Here is a 12,634-nt window from a genome sequence, read left to right on the forward strand (position 1 = left end):
TAATGCAGCGTGATGACGTTTGCGGTCGCACCACTCTGTACGAAGTAGAAGCTTCTAAGTTGTTGCAGTCACCAAGAAAGAGGCACAGAAATTCAAGTTTTAGTTTTTGAAAATTCAGTTTTTGGCTGCTTTTGCTGCCTTGTAGTTCACGTAGGACCTTAAGATTTTGCATGAACCGAACTCTGGCAGCCACATTACACGAGAAAAAGCGAGAAGTGGTAATTCGTAGTAAAAACCGCAGAAAACATAACGTTTTCAACATTTGTTTTCGAAATGACGTAACTGAAAATCTTCACATTGGACGCATTACTCTCAGAAACGTTTACATTTATCGTCTGGCAACTAATGCAGCGTGTTACGTTTGCGGTCGCACCACTCTGTGCGATGTAGAAGTTTCTAAGTTGTTGCAGTCACCAAGAAAGAGGCACAGAAATTCAAGTTTTAGTTTTTGATAATTCAGTTTTTGGCAGCTTTTGCTGCCTTGTAGTTGACCTAGGACCTTAAGATTTTGCATGAACCGAACTCTAGCAGCCATATTACACGAGAAAAAGCGAGAAGTGGTAATTCGTAGTAAAAACCGCAGAAATCATAACGTTTTCAACATTTGTTTTCGTATCGACGTAACTGAAAATCTTCACATTGGACGCATTACTCTCAGAAACGTTTACATTTATCGTCTGGCAACTAATGCCGCGTGATGACGTTTACGGTCGCACTACTCTGTACGAAGTAGAAGCTTCTAAGTTGTTGCAGTCACCAAGAAAGAGGCACAGAAATTCAAGTTTTAGTTTTTGAAAATTCAGTTCTTGGCTGCTTTTGCTGCCTTGTAGTTGACCTAGGACCTTAAGATTTTGCATGAGCCGAACTCTGGCAGCCACATTACACTAGAAAAAGCGAGAAGTGGTAATTCGTAGTAAAAACCGCAGAAAACATAACGTTTTCAACATTTGTTTTCGAAATGACGTAACTGAAAATCTTCACATTCGACGCATTACTCTCAGAAACGTTTACATTTATCGTCTGGCAACTAATGCAGCGTGATGAATTTTGCGGTCGCACCACTCTGTACGAAGTAGAAGCTTCTAAGTTGTTGCAGTCACCAAGAAAGAGGCACAGAAATTCAAGTTATAGTTTTTGAAAATTCAGTTTTTGGCTGCTTTTGCTGCCTGGTTGTTGACCTAGGACCTTAAGATATTGCATGAACCGAACTCTGGCAGCCACATTACACGAGAAAAAGCGAGAAGTGGTAATTCGTAGTAAAAACCGCAGAAAACATAACGTTTTCAACATTTGTTTTCGTATCGACGTAACTGAAAATCTTCACATTGGACGCATTACTCTCAGAAACGTTTACATTTATCGTCTGGCAACCAATGCAGCGTGATTACGTTTGCGGTCGCACCACTCTGTGCGAAGTAGAAGCTTCTAAGTTGTTGCAGTCACCAAGAAAGTGGCACAGAAATTCAAGTTTTAGTTTTTGATAATTCCGTTTTTGGCTGCTTTTGCTGCCTTGTAGTTGACCTAGGACCTTAAGATTTTGCATGAACCGAACTCTAGCAGCCACATTACACGAGAAAAAGCGAGAAGTGGTAATTCGTAGTAAAAACCGCAGAAAACATAACGTTTTCAACATTTGTCTTCGTATCGACGTAACTGAAAATCTTCACATTGGACGCATTACTCTCAGAAACGTTTACATTTATCGTCTGGCAACTAATGCAGCGTGATGACGTTTGCGGTCGCACCACTCTGTACGAAGTAGAAGCTTCTAAGTTGTTGCAGTCACCAAGAAAGAGGCACAGAAATTCAAGTTTTAGTTTTTGAAAATTCAGGTTTTGGCTGCTTTTGCAGCCTTGTAGTTGACCTAGGACCTTAAGATTTTGCATGAACCGAACTCTAGCAGCCACATTACACGAGAAAAAGCGAGAAGTGGTAATTCGTAGTAAAAACCGCAGAAAACATAACTTTTCTACATTGTTTTCGAATTGACGTAACTGAAAATCTTCACATTGGACGCATTACTCTCAGAAACGTTTACATTTATCGTCTGGCAACTAATGCAGCGTGATTACGTTTGCGGTCGCACCACTCTGTACGAAGTAGTAGCTTCTAAGTTGTTGCAGTCACCAAGAAAGAGGCACAGAAATTCAAGTTTTAGTTTTTGATAATTCAGTTTTTGGCTGCTTTTGCTGCCTTGTAGTTGACCTAGGACCTTAAGATTTTGCATGAACCGAACTCCAGCAGCCACATTACACGAGAAAAAGTGAGAAGTGGTAATTCGTAGTAAAAACCGCAGAAAACATAACGTTTTCAACATTTGTTTTCGTATCGACGTAACTGAAACTCTTCACATTGGACGCATTACTCTCAGAAACGTTTACATTTATCGTCTGGCAACTAATGCAGCGTGATGACGTTTGCGGTCGCACCACTCCGTACGAAGTAGAAGCTTCTAAGTTGTTGCAGTCACCAAGAAAGAGGCACAGAAATTCAAGTTTTAGTTTTTGAAAATTCAGTTTTTGGCTTCTTTTGCTGCCTTGTAGTTGACCTAGGACCTTAAGATTTTGCATGAACCGAACTCTGGCAGCCACATTACACGAGAAAAAGCGAGAAGTGGTAATTCGTAGTAAAAACCGCAGAAACCATAACGTTTTCAACATTTGTTTTCGAAATGACGTAACTGAAAATCTTCACATTGGACGCATTACTCTCAGAAACGTTTACATTTATCGTCTGGCAACTAATGCCGCGTGATGACGTTTGCGGTCGCACCACTCTGTACGAAGTAGAAGCTTCTAAGTTGTTGCAGTCACCAAGAAAGGGGCACAGAAATTCAAGTTTTAGTTTTTGAAAATTCAGTTCTTGGCTGCTTTTGCTGCCTTGTAGTTGACCTAGGACCTTAAGATTTTGCATGAACCGAACTCTGGCAGCCACATTACACGAGAAAAAGCGAGAAGTGGTAATTCGTGGTAAAAACCGCAGAAAACATAACGTTTTCAACATTTGTTTTCGAAATGACGTAACTGAAAATCCTCACATTGGACGCATTACTCTCAGAAACGTTTACACTTATCGTCTGGCAACTAATGCAGCGTGATGAAGTTTGCGGTCGCACCACTCTGTACGAAGTAGAAGCTTCTAAGTTGTTGCAGTCACCAAGAAAGAGGCACAGAAATTCAAGTTTTAGTTTTTGAAAATTCAGTTTTTGACTGCTTTTGCTGCCTGGTTGTTGACCTAGGACCTTAAGATTTTGCGTGAACCGAACTGTGGCAGCCACATTACACGAGAAAAAGCGAGAAGTGGTAATTCGTAGTAAAAACCGCAGAAAACATAACGTTTTCTACATTGTTTTCGAAATGACGTAACTGAAAATCTTCACATTGGACGCATTACTCTCAGAAACGTTTACATTTATCGTCTGGCAACTAATGCCGCGTGATGACGTTTGCGGTCGCACCACTCTGTACGAAGTAGAAGCTTCTAAGTTGTTGCAGTCACCAAGAAAGAGGCACAGAAATTCAAGTTTTAGTTTTTGAAAATTCAGTTTTTGGCTGCTTTTGCTGCGTTGTAGTTGACCTAGGACCTTAAGATTTTGCATGAACCGAACTCTGGCAGCCACATTACACGAGAAAAAGCGAGAAGTGGTAATTCGTGGTAAAAACCGCAGAAAACATAACGTTTTCTACATTGTTTTCCAAATGACGTAACTGAAAATCTACACATTGGACGCATTACTTTCAGAAACCTTTACATTTATCGTCTGGCAACTAATGCAGCGTGATGACGTTTGCGGTCGCACCATTCTGTACGATGTAGAAGCTTCTAAGTTGTTGCAGTCACCAAGAAAGGGGCACAGAAATTCAAGTTTTAATTTTTGAAAATTCAGTTTTTGGCTGCTTTTGCTGCCTTGTAGTTGACCTAGGACCTTACGATTTTCATGAACCGAACTCTGGCAGCCCCATTACACGAGAAAAAGCGAGAAGTGGTAATTCGTAGTAAAAACCGCAGAAAACATAACGTTTTCTACATTGTTTTCGTATCGACGTAACTGAAAATCTTCACATTGGACGCATTACTCTCAGAAACGTTTAGATTTATCGTCTGGCAACTAATGCAGCGTGATGACGTTTGCGGTCGCACCACTCTGTACGAAGTAGAAGCTTCTAAGTTGTTGCAGTCACCAAGAAAGAGGCACAGAAATTCAAGTTTTAATTTTTGAAATTCAGTTTTTGGCTGCTTTTGCTGCCTTGTAGTTGACCTAGGACCCTAAGATTTTGCATGAACCGAACTCTGGCAGCCACATTACACGATAAAAAGCGAGAAGTGGTAATTCGTAGTAAAAACCGTAGAAAACATAACGTTTTCAACATTTGTTTTCGAAATGACGTAACTGAAAATCTTCACATTGGACGCATTACTCTCAGAAACTTTACATTTATCGTCTGGCAACTAATGCAGCGTGATGACGTTTGCGGTCGCACCACTCTGTACGAAGTAGAAGCTTCTAAGTTGTTGCAGTCACCAAGAAAGAGGCACAGAAATTCAAGTTTTACTTTTTGAAAATTCAGTTTTTGGCTGCTTTTGCTGCCTTGTAGTTGACCTAGGACCTTAAGATTTTGCATGAACCGAACTCTGGCAGCCACATTACACGAGAAAAAGCGAGAAGTGGTAATTCGTAGTAAAAACCGCAGAAAACATAACGTTTTCAACATTTGTTTTCGAAATGACGTAACTGAAAATCTTCACATTGGACGCATTACTCTCAGAAACGTTTACATTTATCGTCTGGCAACTAATGCAGCGTGATGACGTTTGCGGTCGCACCACTCTGTACGAAGTAGAAGCTTCTAAGTTGTTGCAGTCACCAAGAAAGAGGCACAGAAATTCAAGTTTTACTTTTTGAAAATTCAGTTTTTGGCTGCTTTTGCTGCCTTGTAGTTGACCTAGGACCTTAAGATTTTGCATGAACCGAACTCTGGCAGCCACATTACACGAGAAAAAGCGAGAAGTGGTAATTCGTAGTAAAAACCGCAGAAAACATAACGTTTTCAACATTTGTTTTCGAAATGACGTAACTGAAATCTTCACATTGGACGCATTACTCTCAGAAACGTTTACATTTATCGTCTGGCAACTAATGCAGCGTGATGACGTTTGCGGTCGCACCACTCTGTACGAAGTAGAAGCTTCTACGTTGTTGCAGTCACCAAGAAAGAGCCACGGGAATTCAAGTTTTAGTTTTCGAAAATTCAGTTTTTGGCTGCTTTTGCTGCCTTGTAGTTGACCTAGGACCTTAAGATTTTGCATGAACCGAACTCTGGCAGCCACATTACACGAGAAAAAGCGAGAAGTGGTAATACGTAGTAAAAACGGCAGAAAACATAACGTTTTCTACATTGTTTTCGTATCGACGTAACTGAAAATCTTCACATTGGACGCATTACTCTCAGAAACGTTTACATTTATCGTCTGGCAACTAATGCAGCGTGATGAAGTTTGCGGTCGCACAACTCTGTACGAAGTAGAAGCTTCTAAGTTGTTGCAGTCACCAAGAAAGAGGCACAGAAATTCAAGTTTTAGTTTTTGAAAACTCAGTTTTTGCTGCTTTTGCTGTCTTGTAGTTGACCTAGGACCTTAAGATTTTGCATGAGCCGAACTCTGGCAGCCACAATACACGAGAAAAAGCGAGAAGTGGTAATTCGTAGTAAAAACCGCAGAAAACATAACGTTTTCTACATTGTTTTCGAAAAGACGTAACTGAAAATCTTCACATTGGACGCATTACTCTCAGAAACGTTTACATTTATCGTCTGGCAACTAATGCCGCGTGATGACGTTTGCGGTCGCACCACTCTGTACGAAGTAGAAGCTTCTAAGTTGTTGCAGTCACCAAGAAAGAGGCACAGAAACTTAAGTTTTAGTTTTTGAAAATTCAGTTTTTGGCTGCTTTTGCTGCCTTGTAGTTGACCTAGGACCTTAAGATTTAGCATGAACCGAACTCTGGCAGCCACATTACACGAGAAATAGCGAGAAGTGGTAATTCGTAGTAAAAACCGCAGAAAACATAACGTTTTCAACATTTGTTTTCGTATCGACGTAACTGAAAATCTTCACATTGGACGCATTACTCTCAGAAACGTTTACATTTATCGTCTGGCAACTAATACCGCGTGATGACGTTTGCGGTCGCACCACTCTGTACGAAGTAGAAGCTTCTAAGTTGTTGCAGTCACCAAGAAAGAGTCACAGAAATTCAAGTTTTAGTTTTTGAAAATTCAGTTTTTGGCTGCTTTTGCTGCCTTGTAGTTGACTAGGACCTTAAGATTTTGCATGAACCGAACTCTGGCAGCCACATTACACGAGAAAAAGCGAGAAGTGGTAATTCGTAGTAAAAACCACAGAAAACATAACGTTTTCAACATTTGTTTTCGAAATGACGTAACTGAAAATCTTCACATTGGACGCATTACTCTCAGAAACTTTTACATTTATCGTCTGGCAACTAATGCAGCGTGATGACGTTTGCGGTCGCACCACTCTGTACGATGTAGAAGCTTCTAAGTTGTTGCAGTCACCAAGAAAGAGGCACAGAAATTCAAGTTTTACTTTTTGAAAATTCAGTTTTTGGCTGCTTTTGCTGCCTTGTAGTTGACCTAGAACCTTAAGATTTTGCATGAACCGAACTCTGGCAGCCACATTACACGAGAAAAAGCGAGAAGTGGTAATTCGTAGTAAATACCGCAGAAAACATAACGTTTTCAACATTTGTTTTCGAAATGACGTAACTGAAAATCTTCACATTGGACGCATTACTCTCAGAAACGTTTACATTTATCGTCTGGCAACTAATGCAGCGTGATGACGTTTGCGGTCGCACCACTCTGTACGAAGTAGAAGCTTCTAAGTTGTTGCAGTCACCAAGAAAGAGGCACAGAAATTCAAGTTTTAGTTTTTGAAAATTCAGTTTTTGGCTGCTTTTGCTGCCTTGTAGTTGACCTAGGACCTTAAGATTTTGCATGAACCGAACTCTGGCAGCCACATTACACGAGAAAAAGCGAGAAGTGGTAATTCGTAGTAAAAACCGCAGAAAACATAACGTTTTCAACATTTGTTTTCGAAATGACGTAACTGAAATCTTCACATTGGACGCATTACTCTCAGAAACGTTTACATTTATCGGCTGGCAACTAATGCAGCGTGATGACGTTTGCGGTCGCACCACTCTGTACGAAGTAGAAGCTTCTAAGTTGTTGCAGTCACCAAGAAAGAGCCACAGGAATTCAAGTTTTAGTTTCCGAAAATTCAGTTTTTGGTTGCTTTTGCTGCCTTGTAGTTGACCTAGGACCTTAAGATTTTGCATGAACCGAACTCTGGCAGCCACATTACACGAGAAAAAGCGAGAAGTGGTAATTCGTAGTAAAAACGGCAGAAAACATAACGTTTTCTACATTGTTTTCGTATCGACGTAACTGAAAATCTTCACATTGGACGCATTACTCTCGGAAACGTTTACATTTATCGTCTGGCAACTAAAGCAGCGTGATGACGTTTGCGGTCGCACAACTCTGTACGAAGTAGAAGCTTCTAAGTTGTTGCAGTCACCAAGAAAGAGGCACAGAAATTCAAGTTTTAGTTTTTGAAAATTCAGTATTTGGCTGCTTTTGCTGCCTTGTAGTTGACCTAGGACCCTAAGATTTTGCATGAACCGAACTCTGGCAGCCACATTACACGATAAAAAGCGAGAAGTGGTAATTCGTAGTAAAAACCATAGAAAACATAACGTTTTCAACATTTGTTTTCGAAATGACGTAACTGAAAATCTTCACATTGGACGCATTACTCTCAGAAACGTTTACATTTATCGTCTGGCAACTAATGCAGCGTGATGACGTTTGCGGTCGCACCACTCTGTACGAAGTAGAAGCTTCTAAGTTGTTGCAGTTACCAAGAAAGAGGCACAGAAATTCAAGTTTTACTTTTTGAAAATTCAGTTTTTGGCTGCTTTTGCTGCCTTGTAGTTGACCTAGGATCTTAAGATTTTGCATGAACCGAACTCTGGCAGCCACATTACACGAGAAAAAGCGAGAAGTGGTAATTCGTAGTAAAAACCGCAGAAAACATAACGTTTTCAACATTTGTTTTCGAAATGACGTAACTGAAAATCTTCACATTGGACGCATTACTCACAGAAACGTTTACATTTATCGTCTGGCAACTAATGCAGCGTGATGACGTTTGCGGTCGCACCATTCTGTACGAAGTAGAAGCTTCTAAGTTGTTGCAGTCACCAAGAAAGAGGCACAGAAATTCAAGTTTTAGTTTTTGAAAATTCAGTTTTTGGCTGCTTTTGCTGCCTTGTAGTTGACCTAGGACCTTAAGATTTTGCATGAACCGAACTCTGGCAGCCACATTACACGAGAAAAAGCGAGAAGTGGTAATTCGTAGTAAAAACCGCAGAAAACATAACGTTTTCAACATTTGTTTTCGAAATGACGTAACTGAAATCTTCACATTGGACGCATTACTCTCAGAAACGTTTACATTTATCGTCTGGCAACTAATGCAGCATGATGACGTTTGCGGTCGCACCACTCTGTACGAAGTAGAAGCTTCTAAGTTGTTGCAGTCACCAAGAAAGAGGCACAGAAATTCAAGTTTTAGTTTTTGAAAATTCAGTTTTTGGCTGCTTTTGCTGCCTTGTAGTTGAACTAGGACCTTAAGATTTAGCATGAACCGAACTCTGGCAGCCACATTACACGAGAAAAAGCGAGAAGTGGTAATTCGTAGTAAAAACCGCAGAAAACATAACGTTTTCAACATTTGTTTTCGTATCGACGTAACTGAAAATCTTCACATTGGACGCATTACTCTCAGAAACGTTTACATTTATCGTCTGGCAACTAATGCCGCGTGATGACGTTTGCGGTCGCACCACTCTGTACGAAGTAGAAGCTTCTAAGTTGTTGCAGTCACCAAGAAAGAGTCACAGAAATTCAAGTTTTAGTTTTTGAAAATTCAGTTTTTGGCTGCTTTTGCTGCCTTGTAGTTGACTAGGACCTTAAGATTTTGCATGAACCGAACTCTGGCAGCCACATTACACGAGAAAAAGCGAGAAGTGGTAATTCGTAGTAAAAACCACAGAAAACATAACGTTTTCAACATTAGTTTTCGAAATGACGTAACTGAAAATCTTCACATTGGACGCATTACTCTCAGAAACTTTTACATTTATCGTCTGGCAACTAATGCAGCGTGATGACGTTTGCGGTCGCACCACTCTGTACGAAGTAGAAGCTTCTAAGTTGTTGCAGTCACCAAGAAAGAGGCACAGAAATTCAAGTTTTAGTTTTTGAAATTTCAGTTTCTGGCTGCTTTTGCTGCCTTGTAGTTGACCTAGGACCTTAAGATTTTGCATGAACCGAACTCTGGCAGCCAGATTACACGAGAAAAAGCGAGAAGTGGTAATTCGTAGTAAAAACCGCAGAAAACATAACGTTTTCTACATTGTTTTCGTATCGACGTAACTGAAAATCTTCACATTGGACGCATTACTCTCAGAAACGTTTACATTTATCGTCTGGCAACTAATGCAGCGTGATGACGTTTGCGGTCGCACCACTCTGTACGAAGTAGAAGCTTCTAAGTTGTTGCAGTCACCAAGAAAGAGGCACAGAAATTCAAGTTTTAGTTTTTGAAAATTCAGTTTTTGGCTGCTTTTGCTGCCTTGTAGTTGACCTAGGACCTTAAGATTTTGCATGAACCGAAGTCTGGCAGCCACATTACACGAGAAAAAGCGAGAAGTGGTAATTCGTAGTAAATACCGCAGAAAACATAACGTTTTCAACATTTGTTTTCGAAATGACGTAACTGAAAATCTTCACATTGGACGCATTACTCTCAGAAACGTTTACATTTATCGTCTGGCAACTAATGCAGCGTGATGACGTTTGCGGTCGCACCACTCTGTACGAAGTAGAAGCTTCTAAGTTGTTGCAGTCACCAAGAAAGAGGCACAGAAATTCAAGTTTTAGTTTTTGAAAATTCAGTTTTTGGCTGCTTTTGCTGCCTTGTAGTTGACCTAGGACCTTAAGATTTTGCATGAACCGAACTCTGGCAGCCACATTACACGAGAAAAAGCGAGAAGTGGTAATTCGTAGTAAAAACCGCAGAAAACATAACGTTTTCAACATTTGTTTTCGAAATGACGTAACTGAAATCTTCACATTGGACGCATTACTCTCAGAAACGTTTACATTTATCGTCTGGCAACTAATGCAGCGTGATGACGTTTGCGGTCGCACCACTCTGTACGAAGTAGAAGCTTCTAAGTTGTTGCAGTCACCAAGAAAGAGCCACAGGAATTCAAGTTTTAGTTTTCGAAAATTCAGTTTTTGGTTGCTTTTGCTGCCTTGTAGTTGACCTAGGACCTTAAGATTTTGCATGAACCGAACTCTGGCAGCCACATTACACGAGAAAAAGCGAGAAGTGGTAATTCGTAGTAAAAACGGCAGAAAACATAACGTTTTCTACATTGTTTTCGTATCGACGTAACTGAAAATCTTCACATTGGACGCATTACTCTCGGAAACGTTTACATTTATCGTCTGGCAACTAAAGCAGCGCGATGACGTTTGCGGTCGCACAACTCTGTACGAAGTAGAAGCTTCTAAGTTGTTGCAGTCACCAAGACAGAGGCACAGAAATTCAAGTTTTAGTTTTTGAAAATTCAGTTTTTGGCTGCTTTTGCTGCCTTGTAGTTGACCTAGGACCCTAAGATTTTGCATGAACCGAACTCTGGCAGCCACATTACACGATGAAAAGCGAGTAGTGGTAATTCGTAGTAAAAACCGTAGAAAACATAACGTTTTCAACATTTGTTTTCGAAATGACGTAACTGAAAATCTTCACATTGGACGCATTACTCTCAGAAACGTTTACATTTATCGTCTGGCAACTAATGCAGAGTGATGACGTTTGCGGTCGCACCACTCTGTACGAAGTAGAAGCTTCTAAGTTGTTGCAGTTACCAAGAAAGAGGCTCAGAAATTCAAGTTTTACTTTTTGAAAATTCAGTTTTTGGCTGCTTTTGCTGCCTTGTAGTTGACCTAGGATCTTAAGATTTTGCATGAACCGAACTCTGGCAGCCACATTACACGAGAAAAAGCGAGAAGTGGTAATTCGTAGTAAAAACCGCAGAAAACATAACGTTTTCAACATTTGTTTTCGAAATGACGTAACTGAAAATCTTCACATTGGACGCATTACTCTCAGAAACGTTTACATTTATCGTCTGGAAACTAATGCAGCGTGATGACGTTTGCGGTCGCTCCACTCTGTACGAAGTAGAAGCTTCTAAGTTGTTGCAGTCACCAAGAAAGAGGCACAGAAATTCAAGTTTTAGTTTTTGAAAATTCAGTTTTTGGCTGCTTTTGCTGCCTTGTAGTTGACCTAGGACCTTAAGATTTTGCATGAACCGAACTCTGGCAGCCACATTACACGAGAAAAAGCGAGAAGTGGTAATTCGTAGTAAAAACCGCAGAAAACATAACGTTTTCAACATTTGTTTTCGAAATGACGTAACTGAAATCTTCACATTGGACGCATTACTCTCAGAAACGTTTACATTTATCGTCTGGCAACTAATGCAGCGTGATGACGTTTGCGGTCGCACCACTCTGTACGAAGTAGAAGCTTCTAAGTTGTTGCAGTCACCAAGAAAGAGCCACAGGAATTCAAGTTTTTGTTTTCGAAAATTCAGTTTTTGGTTGCTTTTGCTGCCTTGTAGTTGACCTAGGACCTTAAGATTTTGCATGAACCGAACTCTGGCAGCCACATTACACGAGAAAAAGCGAGAAGTGGTAATTCGTAGTAAAAACGGCAGAAAACATAACGTTTTCTACATTGTTTTCGTATCGACGTAACTGAAAATCTTCACATTGGACGCATTACTCTCAGAAACGTTTACATTTATCGTCTGGCAACTAATGCCGCGTGATGACGTTTGCGGTCGCACCACTCTGTACGAAGTAGAAGCTTCTAAGGTGTTGCAGTCACCAAGAAAGAGGCACAGAAATTCAAGTTTTAGTTTTTGAAAATTCAGTTTTTGGCTGCTTTTGCTGCCTTGTAGTTGACCTAGGACCTTAAGATTTAGCATGAACCGAACTCTGGCAGCCACATTACACGAGAAAAAGCGAGAAGTGGTAATTCGTAGTAAAAACCGCATAAAACATAACGTTTTCAACATTTGTTTTCGTATCGACGTAACTGAAAATCTTCACATTTAACGCATTACTCTCAGAAACGTTTACATTTATCGTCTGGCAACTAATGCCGCGTGATGACGTTTGCGGTCGCACCACTCTGTACGAAGTAGAAGCTTCTAAGTTGTTGCAGTCACCAAGAACGAGGCACAGAAATTCAAGTTTTAGTTTTTGAAAATTCAGTTTTTGGCTGCTTTTGCTGCCTGATTGTTGACCTAGGACCTCAAGATATTGCATGAACCGAACTCTGGCAGCCACATTACACGAGAAAAAGCGAGAAGTGGTAATTCGTAGTAAAAACCGCAGAAAACATAACGTTTTCAACATTTGTTTTCGAAATGACGTAACTGAAAATCTTCACATTGGACGCATTA

This window comes from Schistocerca serialis, chromosome 12 (assembly GCF_023864345.2).
Source record: "Schistocerca serialis cubense isolate TAMUIC-IGC-003099 chromosome 12, iqSchSeri2.2, whole genome shotgun sequence".
NCBI classification, from domain to species: domain Eukaryota; kingdom Metazoa; phylum Arthropoda; class Insecta; order Orthoptera; family Acrididae; genus Schistocerca; species Schistocerca serialis.